The sequence below is a fragment of the Hyla sarda genome, chromosome 1 (assembly GCF_029499605.1).
Source record: "Hyla sarda isolate aHylSar1 chromosome 1, aHylSar1.hap1, whole genome shotgun sequence".
NCBI classification, from domain to species: domain Eukaryota; kingdom Metazoa; phylum Chordata; class Amphibia; order Anura; family Hylidae; genus Hyla; species Hyla sarda.
Window position 1 is genome coordinate 427,559,504 of NC_079189.1, and position 16,362 is coordinate 427,575,865.

Genomic DNA, 16,362 nt, shown 5'->3' on the forward strand with positions numbered 1-16,362 from the left:
TCAGGGGCACAGTGTGTGGCAGTATTCAAGTCATCAAGCAGGAAAAAATGAAGAAAGTCCAGCTCACCTGTTGTATCTCATGCACGGATCCACACTCAGACCCTCCGTGTTCAACCAATGAATAAATAACAAGATGATCCAGCACTTGAAGAAACTTCAGCTTTATTGGTAAATTCTCTTAAAAACAGCATGGAAGAACTTCATAAAGTCTGACATCTTGACTTGTTTCAAAAGAAGAGACAAAGAGCACATGTGCTCGAAGCGCATCAAGATATGTCAGACTTTGTGAAGTTGTGAAGTTGTTCCATGCTGTTTTTAAGAGGATTTACCAATAAAGCTGAAGTTTCTTCAAGCGCTGGATCATCTCAATATTCATGTCATACAGGAAAAGGTAGATCTACATCTACACTTCAGTCACTCATTTTACCCTGTGACTTATTATTAGGGTAATATTAATGTTCTACAACAGGCAGTGCCTATTTCCTTCATTTCACTGTGGCCGCTAGGTAAACCAAGCCTTAGCATCCAGCTCAGAATTATACTGCAGGGCCGATCCCACAATGGGTCCTTCACAAATTGCCAACCCAAGAAGATTTTGAACCCCTTTCCAACCCATGATGTACCGGTACGTCATGGGTCGGGTGAGGGGAATACCGTATTTATCGGGGTATACCACTCACCGGCCTATAACACGCACCCTCATTTTACCAAGGAAATTTGGGTAAAAAAAAGTTTTTTACCCAAATATCCTTGGTAAAATGAGGGTGCGTGTGTGTGCATGCGTACACCCCGATACACCCCCAGGAAAGGCAGGGGGAGAGGGGCCGTCGCTGCCCGCTTCTCTCACCCTGCCTTTCCTGGGGTCTAGAGCCCTGCTGCCGGCCCTTCTCTCCCCCTGGCTATTGGTGCCACTGCCCATTCTCTCCCCCTGACTATCGGTGCCGGCGCCGATAGCCAGGGGGAGAGAAGCGGCGCCGCTGCCAAGTTGCCTCCCCCATCCCCGGCTGTATAATTACCTGTTGCCTGGGTCGGGTCCGCGCTGCTTCAGGCCTCCGGTGTGCGTCCCATGAGTCGTTGCTATGCACTGCACAGCGCAATGATGAGTGACGTCATTGCATCTCGCAGCGCATAGCAACGATGCAGGGGACGCACACCGGAGGCCTGAAGCAGCGCGGACCCGACCCCGGCAACAGGTAATTATACAACCGGGGATGGGGGAGGCAACGGGCCAGCGGCGCCAGCAATGGGTGCCGCTGCCCCTTCTCTCCCCCTGGCTATCGGCACCGCTGCCCCATTTGCCGGCGCCGCTTCTCTCCCCCTGGCTATCGGCGCCGATAGCCAGGGGGAGAGAAGGGCAAAGACTCATATGATGGCTTTTTTTTTTGTGCCACCAACCAATTCTACTTTGTAATGACATCAGTCATTTTACCCAAAAATCGACTGCAAAACAAAAAAAAATCATTGTGCGACAAAATTGAAAAAAATGCCGCCATTTCATAACTTTTGGGGGCTTCCGTTTTTTGCGCTGTGATCTGAAATTTTTATTGGTACCATTTTTGTTTTGATCAGACTTTTTGATCACTTTTTTATGGCAGAAAAAGTAACAAATATACGCTATTTTGGACTTTGGAATTTTTGCACATGCACGCCATTGAACATGCGGTTTAATTAATGATATATTTTTATAGTTCGGACATTTATGCACGCGGAAATACCACAAATTATCTTTATTAACTTTTTTTTCACATTTCTTTTTGCAATGTTATAGCCCCATAAGGGACTATAACAGCATTACACTGATTGCCAGCACTGATCAATGCTATGCCATAGCATAGCATTGACCAGTGTTTTCGGAGCTCGGCTGCACCTGTCTGGATCTCAGACATGGAGCAGTCATTCGGCGATCGGACAATGAGGAGGTAGGTAGGGACCCTCCTCGTGTCTGTACAGCTGATCGGGACACTGAGTTTCACCGCGGTGGTCCCGATCAGCCTGTCTGAGCTGCCGGGAACACTGTTACTTTCACTTTAGACATATCAAGTCAACAAATGTTTACATTCACAACAGCAAACACAGCCTAGAATGTACTTATCAGAAAAACCTAGCACAATGATAGGCCGTGACCCAAATACATATCTTCAAATAAAACACAATATATAATAATGCACTGTATTTGTTTTTTTTGTGTTTAAAATTAAAGATAAGGTTCATTCTTAACCATTTTTGCCAATTTACTGACATGTGGTAGATGGAAGTCTATGCCCTGTGCCTCTGGCAAAAACAAGGAAGCTGTGGTGCTTCCTCAGTTGCAGATTTGGAGTCTATACAGTATTTGAAGTCTCCCATTTACCCCAATAACACTGCATGATGATTAGTTGTGAGCAACTATCTGTCTCAACAGCAATGCACCATGTTCCTCCCAAATGTCCTTTAACTGGAAATACACAGTATCTAAACTTTCCATGTGTTTACATGCGGTGTGCATCCTAAAATGGATGCTTCTTTGCTCTCAGATTGAAGAAAAAATATTTTTCCCATACAAGCACATTCTGGGCTGGTCTCCCAGAACACACTGGAGACTAATGGGATCTAATAGTTTCCATACATAATTGTGTAGTTCTCTGGTAAGATAGCTGATGCTATGGGTATAGAATTCTGTCTGCATATCTTTAAATCGTTAATTTTTCCTCTTGGCTGCAACCTGCGGAGTGGATAAATTAATTACGAGAGAGGCCAGCGGGAGAGGACCCAGCAACTCTTACTTCATTGCCGGCTTGGTGCTGACAGTACTGAGCTCCTATGCTCTAGTCATAGGCTGACATCACCGTGAGCCTGAGATCTGAAGAAACCATGACACGATTTTACTTCACAGAAACAATCTACTTAACCTCTTTCTGCCTCATATCCCTAAATGGGACTTGTCAATAATCTGAATAGTACATAGTGCAGTGCGTGGTATTCATATAAATGGCTCTTGGAGGCTCCCTTCAGGCCCTTTGCAGAAACTTAAGTACTTTGCTAGGCTTTTTATGGGAAAGTGAGTGTGCCAGGGGCAAGTCAATTACAAGAGCAAACATCTTGGTTAAACAGATAAAGTATTTATATTACAATGTGTCCTATAGGGAGAAATGCAAATCAGAAAAGTTTCTAGGAACTCATCACATTTGTCTAATAGGTGGGGAAGGAACAGGGCAACAAGCGAGATATCATTTAGCAAGTAGAAAGCTCGTCTGCCTGGGTTCTGCTGAAGCAGAAGGTCTCTTTACACAGTGATAACACATTAAGGAACCTCACAGAAACAGCAGCTGTTAAGCCACAACCATGTGAATATGACTGTTAATGCTCAGCAACTTGTTGATGTGCAGTTTACAACATTTTTTACATACCAAGAGTGCACATTATCATATTTCCTAGTATTCTAGCCGATCTATCTTATACTAGGCCAAGCCATGCTGACTACTTTGTACTAGATCAGAGTATCTAGGGGAGTTTGTGGCATTTTTGGGGAATATGCATTGTTTCCCCTGGTCATACTGATTTTGCAGACTTTTGACCCACTTTCCACTGTTGTAGGCTACCTCCAATACAGGACCATTAAAACAAATTGCCTCTACTATGCAGGTACTGTTGTAACTTGCTCAGTTATGGGGGCAGTGTTAGAAGCTGGTATTTCGGGGCACCATTAAAGGCTACCTCTGCCTGTAGTCCAAACAAACATGCTCACTGAACTTTTTCACATACAATGGAACAGCAATCTTTGTGACTGCATATCAGTGTTAAGGCACACCAGCTCAGTGGATGCATTCATACTAGGTGGCACTTTTACAAAATGTTTATACATTTCAATACAACATTAACAGAGGTGAAACAATATTCAGCAGTACAAGTTAGTCCTCTTCAGAAGAACCTGTGTGGTTTGTGTTACTTCACACAGGACTATACCCATTCAATTCTATTACCACCTTCTATCTGGCAATTACTTCATTTTATCAGATTCTGCTCTTAAGGGGTTCTGACCTACAGTATATGTAGTGGTCTTGCCAAATTATTACTTAGTAGGCTCCCTCCCTCTGCTAGCACCACAGGATCTCACCAAGTCTTACCACTAATTCCATCTCCCCTTCCATAGTCTACCAGTCCCAACCAAATCCACACAAAGAGACGAAGTATGGCACCACCTGCACACAAACACCATGTAATCAGAGCAATCCGTTAGTACAAACAACACCAAAAATGAAAAGCGGCACTTACCATTAGCCACCCAATCTTCTTTATTGGAATAACATACTCACATTAGTATAGGGGGGGGAACATGTGTCTAATGCAGGGGTGTAGAGCTGATGGGAGGCCTCACAAAGTCTACTTCCCAGGCCCCAGAATTTTGCCACTAAACAGCTCTGCAGAAAAACCCATTAACACCCTAGCTATCTACTTGCCCACCACGACTAGGGATTCCCTTTAGGCCACAAACTACTCATACTTTATACATTAGCTATACTAGCCTGAGGTTATTCCCACAGCCCTATGAATCTCCCCAAAGCTGACCACTTACTGACATTGAAGTAGGGCCAGATGTGTATTACTGGTGCACTGTGTGACCGTCAACAATAAGGAGGGGGGGGGGGGGTAAAGGATTGTATGAATTTTATTTTAATTATCAATCCAGACAAAACTCATGCATGAGTGGTATTCTCTCTTTGGTGTTCTTTCTCATGCACTGCTCCCTAAGGCCCTGCCCTAGGCATAACAGTGCATACATTTTGAAGAGGGAAATCCTTTAAATTTTTATTGTAGCCCTTTAGGGTGAGACAATCTGATAATTTGGCTCTGGGACCAGAAAAAGTTGTGCATGTATAATAAAAACATGTGATATTGAGGGAAAACAGGCAAAGGCAAAATGTATTCTCCAGCCATGCTTGTAGGTGTCACAATCACATATAAAACTGTGACAATGTGCCATCAAAACAGAAGTGAAAATTGCCATCCATGACTGGGCACCGCCGAGTAAATAATATATAATATTGATCATCATATTTACCCAATTAAAAGGAAATTTGCCCCCCCTGTCAGTGTGATGGACGAAGGTCTATTGTTTGTGCAGTTTATGTGGAGGCTCAGAGAAACAGGCAATTATTTCTCACAGCAGGTTCTATCTGAAGACCTTAGTGGTGGTCAAAGAGATAACCTAAAGTGATTTTAGACAGCTGTCACGTACCTTAACATCCATTAAGTGTCTACATGTCAGATGCGATAGAATGCTTTCTAAGTCAGAGTGTCTCTCAGAAGGGACCTTTACATATACATGTGAAAAGGCCATTGTCATTTCACGTTACAGTATGGTACCTGACTCTTTTAATTGCTATCAGCACACATTACTGCTCTGGGGAAGCAATGACTGCATTCCCTATTCCCCTGATGCTTGAAGACATATGGACACATAGAGAATGAGTCTCTCTAATATTCCAGGGACAAAACAACGACCTATTGTTTAGATTGCTGCAATTGTTTACAACTTGTCAGTATATCCTATACATCAGTGAAATGGAACACTTGAGTCCTACAGATACCATACTATGTTGTTGGTTAATTTCCCTTTTCCTTATGATTTATATTGGCTCCACTGCAATATGCTACAGGACCTTTGATATATGTGTACATGTGTGCATGCAGACCCCATATGCGGGAAACCTACAGACATCTGTATCATAAATTAGATTGTTCTTTGTTATTGCAATTATGTTTTATTTTACTGTTAGTTTTTATTTCATTGTCTAAATTTTCAACATTTTCTAATTTCTCTTCTAATATCAGTGTTTATGGCCGAGAAAGGCATTGTGCCAGAATTTTGGTTTCAAATGCAGCAACTAAGACAAAGTGTACCAAAAATAATAGAAGCTGTTCCGCACCCAACGAGGGGACGTAGGGGAACATTTTTTTGTCTTCTATTAAGAGTGTCTTTGTTGGCCAAAGCAACCATTTAGAGCTCAGCTTTCACTTTAACAGCTTAAAATATATGAAAGCTGAGCTGTAATTGGCTACTATAGGAAACAAAGAGGACCCTACTATAAGACAGCTCGATTGATCTGCCCCATAGTATATTGGAAAAAAGCATTGCTTAAACTGTGATGCCATGTGTCAAAATTCAAAATTCTGGCACAATGTTTTGACTTAAATTTAGCAGAATTAGTCTAAACTTAAAACAGAAGTGCAAGCTTAGACTGGACAGTCTCAGATGCACCAGATTTATCAATTATTCTGAGGCAGTTGATAAATTGGGAGCATTTCAACTGTTCAGTTAAGTTTGCACTCTTAGAATTACTGTATTAGTGAGTTTCCCACAATGGCTTTGTCTACTTTGACTCATCTGTGTTCTGCTGTGTACCGTTTTCCATTTTGCGTCCTTTTCTTAATCTATAAATGTCAAACTGTGAAAAATCATTAATTGCACATTCTTAGGACAGGCCATCAATGTGTGACTGGTGGAGGACTGACCCCCCCAGGATCCGCACTGATCCACAGGCCAGTGAGTGCCCCAGTCCCTTTAATGCTTGAATGTAGGCACAGCAGTACACCAGAAGTGCACCTGTGCCTAGCAGCGTAGTTCAACTCGCCTTAAAGTATTATTATGGCATAAGGAACATATTATAATGTGGTTATAAGGGAGTAGTTGGAAATAAAGTGGCCTAGGCAGAAAAAAGTACACTTTGTGCAATGAATTATATAACTAACTGTAATTATAAACCACATTAAAGCAGTAAACAAAGCTTGTGAGAATATTGGCATTCAGAACAATATATATGCAGTTTTATTTGCATTAAATGTGCTGTTTAGGATTGAAAAAAAAAAAAGCTCCATGCTTGTCCCCTATCTGTGAGTTGCAATACTAACAAAGCCTTGGTGCTGGTTCAGAAAAAAATGATATCATGAACAACCCCTTTCTACTAAAACAATATCATGTGATTGCACTACCATTGCTTTAGGGAGGCTAGATTCCCTTATCAGCAGTGAGTCTAGTGTTCATAGGATTCATGGTAGGGAACACTGATCTGTATTCTATGCTATTTTAGATTTTTTTTGAAAATCTAATGCCTTATCTATTTTGATAATTGGTACACACCGTGTTTACCATTTATCACACATTATAAAAGCATCCCAAGTGCACTGATGTTTACAGAAGCTCAAAGATGTATGGTCTCTATTTCCAGGTTAGTTAGTGCTCTGTGCAGTGGCAGCAACAAAATTTATCTTGTTCGTATGATGTATTACTTGTGTTATATGGCATAAGATTAGTATTCTCTGCTCCTTTATCCAACATTCTTTCTACATTATCTGAGCTGGAAATCCACAATGTTATTTTATTTTGACACCTTTCATAATAAACTGACATGCTACATAGAAGCACAGCCATTATATTAGTAAGGACCCACCAACTTGCCATATAATTCCCACAAAAAGAAATGTGAAGCATATAATCAGTAACTGAGGCAAGACGTATTATTCGTCTCGTTCTGGTGTGTAATGCATTTATTACTCATTTAACATTTCACAATTTTCCTGTTTGGTTTTAACATAATATATGCAAAACAGATGGGCCATATTGGAGCACTTCCCTCAATTGTAAGCCAAGCGCTTTCACTGTAAATGTAATGATTGAAAGCACCAATGAACACGTTTTACATCACCTCTCTACCAGCACTTTATCTCTCCCTCACAGCTGACATTCCCCTCCTCCTTTGGCATCTGTCACAGTATCATGCTGTGCTATGCTTCAAAGATCTGGCTATTCCTCATGTTTAATGCTTTGCTCCTGCCTATTAGGGTAACATAGATGCTTTCTACAGCAAAACTACTGGCGCTTATTATGGGTTGAAAAGATGGAGAGATAACTCATTTAGATGGCATGAGCTAAAGACTTGTGAGTGCAGCATTTAGAGTGTCTGTTGAATCAAGCACCCTCTTAAGTACCAGCTGAGAACCTCACACTCTCTATTTTCAGATCTGTGGGTGGTCTAGTGAGCAAGGCACTACACCTCTTCATACAGCCTGGAACAGAAACTCAGTCAGGCATGTTGTATTGGCACCAACCTAATAAAAAAAGACACAATGATTTTAGAGTGGTAGAAGCTTTCCCGTATAGGATGGCGTGAGCACACCTAACGTTAAAGAGATGAGCAAATTTTTTAAAAATTCGATTCAGCCGATTCGCCGAATTTTCAAAAAATTTTGATCCGAACTTGCGGCAAATGAAAATTAAAAACAGCTATTTCTGGCCTACATAGAGCCTCAATAAGGGTGTAGAACACTTTGCCTTGCGGTAGCATGCATAGGGTGTGTGCTGGGTTAGTGACATAATACTGTTATTCAGTATGACATGCAGATCAGAGGCGTCGTTATTAGGGTACATTCACACGGGCGGATTACCTGCGAATTTTCCGCTGCACATCTGCTGCGGAAAATCCACAGCGGATTTTGCTCCTATTGACTTCAATGGGTCAGCAGAAAATCTGCAATAGAGGCAGATTTGCAGATTTTTCTTTTGACCCATTGAAGTCAATGGTAGCAAAATCCGCTGCGGATTTTCCGCAGTAGATATGCAGCAAAAATCCGCAGGTAATCCGTCCGTGTGAATGTACCTTTAGAATCACTGTTGCAGAGCGGCAGAAAGACAGAGCTTGGAGGTGGCATCAGTATAAGGAGACTATATAGTGGCTGAATGACACAGTGTGAAGGTAGCAGCAGCATAAGGAGAACATATAGTGGCTGAATGACACAGCCTGGAGTTGGCAGCAGCATGAGGAGACCACATAGTGGCTGAATGACACAGCCTGGAGTTGGCAGCAGCATATAGTGGCTGAATGACACAGCCTGGAAGTGGTGGAAGCATGAGGAGACCATATAGTGTCCGAATGAAACACCGTGGAGGTAGCGGCAGCATGAGGAGACCATATAGTAGCTGAATGACACAGCCTGGAAGTGGCGGCAGCATGAGTAGAACAAATAGTGGCTGAATGACATAGCCTGAAGTTGGCGGCAGCGTGAGGAGTTTACATAGTGGCTGAGTGACACAGCCTGGAGTTGGCGGCAGCAAATAGTGGCTGAATAACACAGCCTGAAGGTGGCGGAAGCATGAGGAGACCATACAGAGGCTGAATGACACAGCCCGGAGTTGGTGGCAGCATGAGGAGACCACATAGTGGCTGAATGACACAGCCTGGAGGTGGCAGATGCATGAAGAGAATGTATGATGGCCATATAAGACAGCTTGGAGCTGGCATCAGCATGAGGAAAACATATGGTGGCAGAATGAGACAGCCTGGAGCTGGCATCAGCATGAGGAGAACACAAGGTGGCAGAATGAGACAGCCTGGAGGTGGTACCAGCATGAGTAGAACATTTGGTGGCAGAATGAGACAGCCTGGAGGTGGCACCAGCACAAGGAGAACATATGGTGGCAGAATGAGACAGCCTTGAGGTAGAAGCATCAGGAGTCCTGAAAGTGACGCTGTGACAGAGTGGACTGGTGGGTGGCAATACCAGTACCCAGTGATGAAGGTGGGTGAGAAAAGGAGAACTTGGCATGTGTGGCATCAGGTGGGTGGCAGGATCAGAATAGTAGCTGAGGCAGGTAGGCAGAAGAAAACGGTCTCTTTTGTAAAAAGTGTTAGTGTGCACAAGTAAGTATTGAGGATATGCATTACATATAACTTAACTTTTAATAATATGCTTAGGATAATTAGGATATTTTTTTTATTAAACAAAAGGAAATGTGTGCAAAAAACACCATGTGCCACCTACGCCACCAAGAATTGATGTGATGCAAAGACCTCTAAAAGGTGGAAGGGAACAACGTATGGTCCATTGTAACCAGTGGGGTAAAAACTTCCTCTGTAAGGCCCTACTCTCGCACTATTAAATCCCTTCTTGGCAAGTGTTACTCGCCCTAAAAAGGGCGGCCCCACACAGGAACTTCTACCTATTTCCACCTACAAACACTGACATTTTCCAGGGTTTTTAGGTGGAAATAGGAATTGGTTCCTGTGAGGGGCCTCCCTTTTTAAGATGAGCAACACTTTCCTCGAAAAGGTGAAAGGGAACAACGTATTGTCCATTGTAGCAGGTGGGGGTAAAACTTCCCCTGTAAGGCCCTACTCTTGCCCTATTAATCCGCTTCTTGGCAAGTGTTACTCACCCTACAAAGGGCAGCCCCACACAGGAAACTCTCTCTCTTTCCACCTAAAAACCCCTGGGAAATGGCAGTGTTTGTAGGGGGAAATAGGGAGAGGTTCCTGTGTGGGGCCGCCTTTTTTAGGGTGAGTAACACTTGCCAAGAAGGAAATTAATAATGCGAGAGTAGGGCCTTACAGGGGAAGTTTTTACCCCACTGGTTACAATGGACCATACGTTGTCCCCTTCCACCTTTTAGAGGTCTTTACATCACATCAATACATGGTAGTGTAGGTTTTTGCACACCTTTCCTTTCGTTTGATTAAAAAATTTTGATTTAATTTAAAAAATTGCGGTACATATATTTTATCCTATGAAAAGTTCAGTTTTACCTAATGCATATCCTCAATAATTACTTGTGGTCTGATGCCAAGGAATGTCTGCCACTGGGGAGCAGCACCTCAAATATGTTTAGCACTATCCATATTTGTGAAGTGTTGGTGTGGCACCATGGTCAATCTACTTTGATGTATCAGGCATTGGTGGGTGGAAATCCTGACTAATCCCTGCCTGATTCATCTTCACAAAGGTCAGTCTCTCCACATTTTCTTCTCCTTGGGGTTACTATGGCCCCTGCCGCACTAAACACCTGCTCTGATGGAACACTACTGGCCGGGAAGGACAGCTTTTCCAAGGCAAACTCTGCTAGTTGCGGCCACAAATCAAGTTGGGCTGCCCAGAAGTCGAGCGGATCTTCAAGGTGTGTTGGCATGGTTATGTCAAGGTAAGCCCCCACCTGCTGGTTCAGGTCCTGCTCCAGGTCTACCTGCTGCAGATGAGTTGCTTCACTATGCGGGTGAAGAAAGCTACTCATCAGTGACTGTAGACTCAGGCTGCTGCTGATGGAGCTTGTACTGCTTCTGCCACTCCACCCCTCCCCAGCAGCCATGGCAGTGGAAGGTGTGCGCATAGAACCCCCGAGTCAGACCTGCGAGAGGATAGACCAGTTAGTTTGTCCTACCTCTTAGTGGGTGGAAAAAAGGCCCCCCATTTTGCGCCGGTAGCGAGGGTCCAATAAGGTGAAGAGCCAGAGGTCATCCCGCTGCCGAATGGTGACAATTCGTCAGTCACTACGCAAGCAAGTAAGCATGCATCGTGCCATTTCTGCAAGTGACTCGGAGGGACTCCATCTCCACTGCATACTGCCACAGTGTGTCTGGGTCTTCTGTCTCGCCTTCCTCATAACCCTCTAGCTGCTCCTGCTCCTCCTCTCCTTTCAGATGACTCGAAAAACCGCCCATCTCGCGTAACCTAAACTGTGCTCCATTGTGCCCCTACCCCTCCTCCAGTTCAACCCCCACAGGGCTCATGTGACCGGGAGATGTAGGCACAACGTCTCCAGTGCCCTGACCAGCTATTGTTTCCAACACCTGTAGTAGTAGCTGAAGCAGTGGAATGACGTTGTTCATCCCTTAATCCTGGCGCCTGACTAAAAATGTGGCTTCCTCAAAAGGCCTGAGCAAACGGCAGGTGTCACGTATGAGCTCCCACTGGTTGACATTGAAGTTACACAGGGGAGTCCCCCTATCCGCTTGGCTTTTTTCTGTTCGTATAGATGGTCCAACATATGGAGGGTGGAATTCCAACGTGTGGAAACGTCACAAATCAGACTATGTTGGGGGATGCCGTTCTGACACTGACGCTCAAGGAGGGTGTGCATCGGGGTGTACGAGTGGCTGAAGTGCATGCAAAGTTTCCTTCCCATTGCTAGGATGTCATGCAGGTGGGGGGAATACTTCGGGAACCGCTAGACAACCAGACTCAACACGTGCCAGGGCGCATGGCTCAGGCTTCCTTGTCGCAGCGCAGACAAGATGTTCTTCCCATTGTCGGTCACCATGGTACCGATTTCCAGTTTTCGTGGAGTAAGCCATGATTCGATTTCTTGATGAATGACTTTTAGCAGTTCATCCACTGTGTGACTCCATGGCAAACCATGTGAAGAACAGTGTGATACCGCCGTGCCATGCACACATGGTGTGCTGGAGGGGCACTGATACTTGTCCGTGCAGTGGAGGCTGAGGACACGCTGGAGGATGAGGAGGTGGAGTTGCACACTGTCACAGGACCAATTTCCTGAGAGCGTGGAGGTGCTGCTCTGCACTTTGGTACACACCGACAGACTAAAGGACTAGCCCACCTTCTGTTCCACAAAATTGTGCATGGCTTGTACCGCCTTCTTCGCAAAGAAATGACGGCTTGGGATTCTCCACCTCGGCTCGACACAAGCCATCAGTTCTCTAAAAAAAAAAGTGCAGAGTCCACCACAAGAAAAGGGAGGGACTGTAGCACCAGCACCTTGGACAGGAGCACATTCAACTTCTGCACCCTTGGATGAGTGGGCGCATACTGCTATTTCTTGGACATGGCTTCGCCGAGGGATTGCTGGCAGAATGACTGACTCAAAGTAGGAAGACCAGGAGCATCTGGAGCGACAGAAGATGGGTATGACACACAGCTCCCTGTGGCTGAGATGGTGGAGCCTTGACTGGCTGAAACAGAGAGTGGCATGCCACTGGGTGATGCAGCAGGCTGGACCACCACATCGGAGCCACGGTTCTCCCAGGCCGCTTTATGGTGATGCTGCATATTTTGACGCAGGGCTGTGGTGCCAACATTGGGACCCTGGCCACGTTTCACCTTCTGCTGACACATCTTGCCATACCGCTGAGTAGCTGTTTTTCCCACCAACAGTCGGCACTGATTGATTGCAACTGCTGCCGACTCCAGGAACCCCTGTTTCCCTATCTCCCGGGAAGGTAAGCTGCCGCGAAGCAGGTGGTCTATGCCAGGCACGTTTGGCTCCAAAATTTCCACTTCTGCCACCATGCTGACTGACAACCCGGCTACACCTTGCTGGCTCAGCTGCTGCCTCACAGGCAAACTGCAACCCACTTCTCCTCATCATCATCAAGTTGTGTCTGCACATCACTGATGTCCTCCTCAGTTTCCTCAAAAGTGTCTGCTTCAGGAGCCTGAACGCTCACAACACCACCTCCCATGCCACTCTCCTCATCACTACTTTCCCACCTAGGGGAGGAAGCAGCAGATGTATCCTCCACTTCTTGGCTGGGCAGTAGCTGCTCACTGTCCTCTAGATCGTCCTCACTAAATAGTGGAGCTGGACCCACAGCATAAGATACTTCTGTGGGGGAGGGAACAGCATAGGACAGAAGCAATGGGAGGACAGGGATTGCTCCCGGGCCATGCCAGCTGAGGGTTGTGTCTGAGGAACCCACTGACTGTTGACTGGGGGTGTCAGATGTCACTTGTGATGAAGTGGATGACCGTGTTAACGAATCGATGACGGCAGATGGGTTGCTGGTTGAGACACGACCGTTAGCTGATATCGGGAGCTCAGGCCTCTCGCTGCGACTCCTGCTGCCACTCACCCCTAGTCTGCTGCGACCTCTGCCTGATGAATTTAGGCCTCTGCCACTGCTCTGTGCACGTCCTGGCACTTCTCTGCCTGACATACTTAGTGTGTATATTAGGGGAGTACAATACTCTCCACTACGCTTAAAACAGTATTTGTGTACAACACTAGCCGGTGTGTACTTTTGGCTGGCCTTTCACAGTATCTAGGCCCCTAAGACTTTAACAGGAACAAAATAGTACACCCCTTTGATGTACATATGTGGTATGCACTTATGAGGGGAGGACAATGCGCTCCAGTACACTTAAAAAAGTAATTGTGTACAACACCTGCAGTACACACCAGTGTTGCAGCACACAGTCGCTGTGTACTACACCCAACATTACACTTTCTCTCTCAGTCTCACTCCCTTCCCTATCAGTGCTTCTAGGCTGGATTTGGGCTTGAGGTGACTCGCTGCTGTAAAAAAGCTTTTCTGTGCAACACACTCCTCTCTGTCCCTCTCTGTAATGGAACATTAGTGACTGAAAGGTGAATCGCTGCTGTAAAAATGCTTTTCTGTGCAACACACACTGCTCTCTGTCCCTCTCCCTGTGCAACAGAATGCTTATGTGACTGGGAGGTGTATCACTGCTGGAAAAATGCTTTTCTGTGGCTCATCATATAGTACCCAGATAAGAAGAAAAATACACTCCAGTATACTGTCCTGACTAGTTTATCATGAATACTGCAAACAGAAGAGCACATCTGAAGAGGAAACCTAAGTAGCTTGAGACTGGTTTATAGAATTAACAGTGCATCTTCAGTGAGCAAGGAAAGAAGGCCCTCAGCTTAGCTATTCTACACACTGTTTGCATTCTCTTAACAAGGTCTTGCATGAGTGTGCATAGGGGTATAAAATCATACGACTGAACCACAAATAGATAGACACCTGGGGGTTACTATTACAAAACAATTAGAAACAACAAGATCATTGCACTTTTAAGACCACTATTATGTCACTATAATTCATGCCACCTAATAGAAACTAGTAGCATAGAAAAAATACATCTAAAATAAAATACTCTACACCCCTATTCACACTGTATAGCTACATGAGTCTTATATATCAGTGGTATTTTGTCTGCGCTAGTAGATTATTTTGCATGAAGTATAGTGGCATGCTAATGGTCCAAAGGAGCATAGTGATCCTGTTATTTTAACTACTATCCCCATTTGTTTTTTATTGTTAAGGGTCTCATAACTACACCCTAACCAATCAAAGTCTCTGACTTATTTCTTAAGTTTTTTATTTAAAGTACAGTATGTATGTATATATATATATATATATATATATATATATATATATATATATCAACTGGCTCCTGAAAGTTAACAACTCAACTTCAGCACCTCATAAGTTCTGAAATCTGTTAACTTTCTGGAGTCAGTTGATATATATAAAAAAGTTTTTTTTCCTGGATAACCCCTTTAATAATTCAATGCAGTCGTGGCCCACAAGGCCCATCATACCTAGAGGACAGAATGGACCACTATCACAATTAATGGAATGTACATAGCTGAAGTGATATTATCACTTATTGGTGAGAAATGTCGATATAATTGAATGTCTAGGTCTTGCTCTGTTAAATAGATCAGAAGCTTTATTTTCAGGAAATTCTAAAGTCACACAATTGGCAGGGATATTTCTCAGTGTTAAAAGTTTGGCCTGATCATAGGCTATAGAAAGCGATACGATGTACATCTATAAATATCCAATGACCACAGTGTTCTCAACCCTAAAACATAATTTCTAAAATGGAAAATGAAAGCTTGCAAGATTTAAGAAGATTATGACATAGTAGAATGCCAAAGTGCCACCCACCATTACAGGTTTATGTCCATACTGTAATTAAACAATCTTGTGTACCACATGGCCGGATGAGGGTACATCAGAACACCAGGGTATACATATTAACAGGACCATGACAAGTTTTATTATTGAAGCCACTTAAGTGAGACCTTATCTATAATATGTATAAAAATAGAATATAAGGACACTTTGTGGTAGTGTGCAGGGTTTTATCTAGGCAATGGTTGGTAGAATTGCTGGAATTTCCCTAGTAAACAAATACAGTACAGATCACACCCACACTTGTTTAACTACAACCACAAGGAATACATATTACAGGTCAGCTCTCACAAGTTGGTTCTAAGATTTTTAGTGGTCACTGGCATACATTGGACAGTTCAGTATACTTACAATAGCTTCCTTTTCTTGCACATGGAAATGTTTTTGGAACTTGACACAAAAAATCTCAAACCAGGCAACTTTTTTTTTATTCTTTCAGCATACAAGCTCATGTCATCTATACCTTGTCACCACCAACATACAATGAAAAAAATGCTCTTAAAATGTAACATTTAATGATAATTATTAAAATAGTTCTAAAGAATGAGCATATGCATATGTAAACTACTTATAACCCTGACTGAGTGCAGTTAACTGATGATTGGACAGATTCCCAGAGGTGTATGAATTATACTATCTATATACTAGAAGGATAAAAATAGGTTAAGATTGATATTCATAAGGGTATTTTTATTGTTCATAAAAAAAACTTGCATTATGTAAAAAAAAGAGACTCAAAGGAATCTGGTATAAGTGTGTAATTTTTGAGACCATAAGGATAGGTAGACTTTAACATAAAGATCCCCTTGGTCTCGCATTGAAGTATAAGCATATTTCAGTCTCCCCCTCTAAGTGGGGATATGACATGTAG

The 16,362-nt window shown here is 43.6% G+C and overlaps 1 protein-coding gene across 4 annotated transcripts in view; it reads right to left on the minus strand.

Annotated features, from left to right (window-relative positions):
• Positions 1-16,362, minus strand: part of TTC28 (tetratricopeptide repeat domain 28) — a 652,388-nt gene that overhangs the window by 307,764 nt on the left and 328,262 nt on the right. The window lies entirely within an intron of this gene.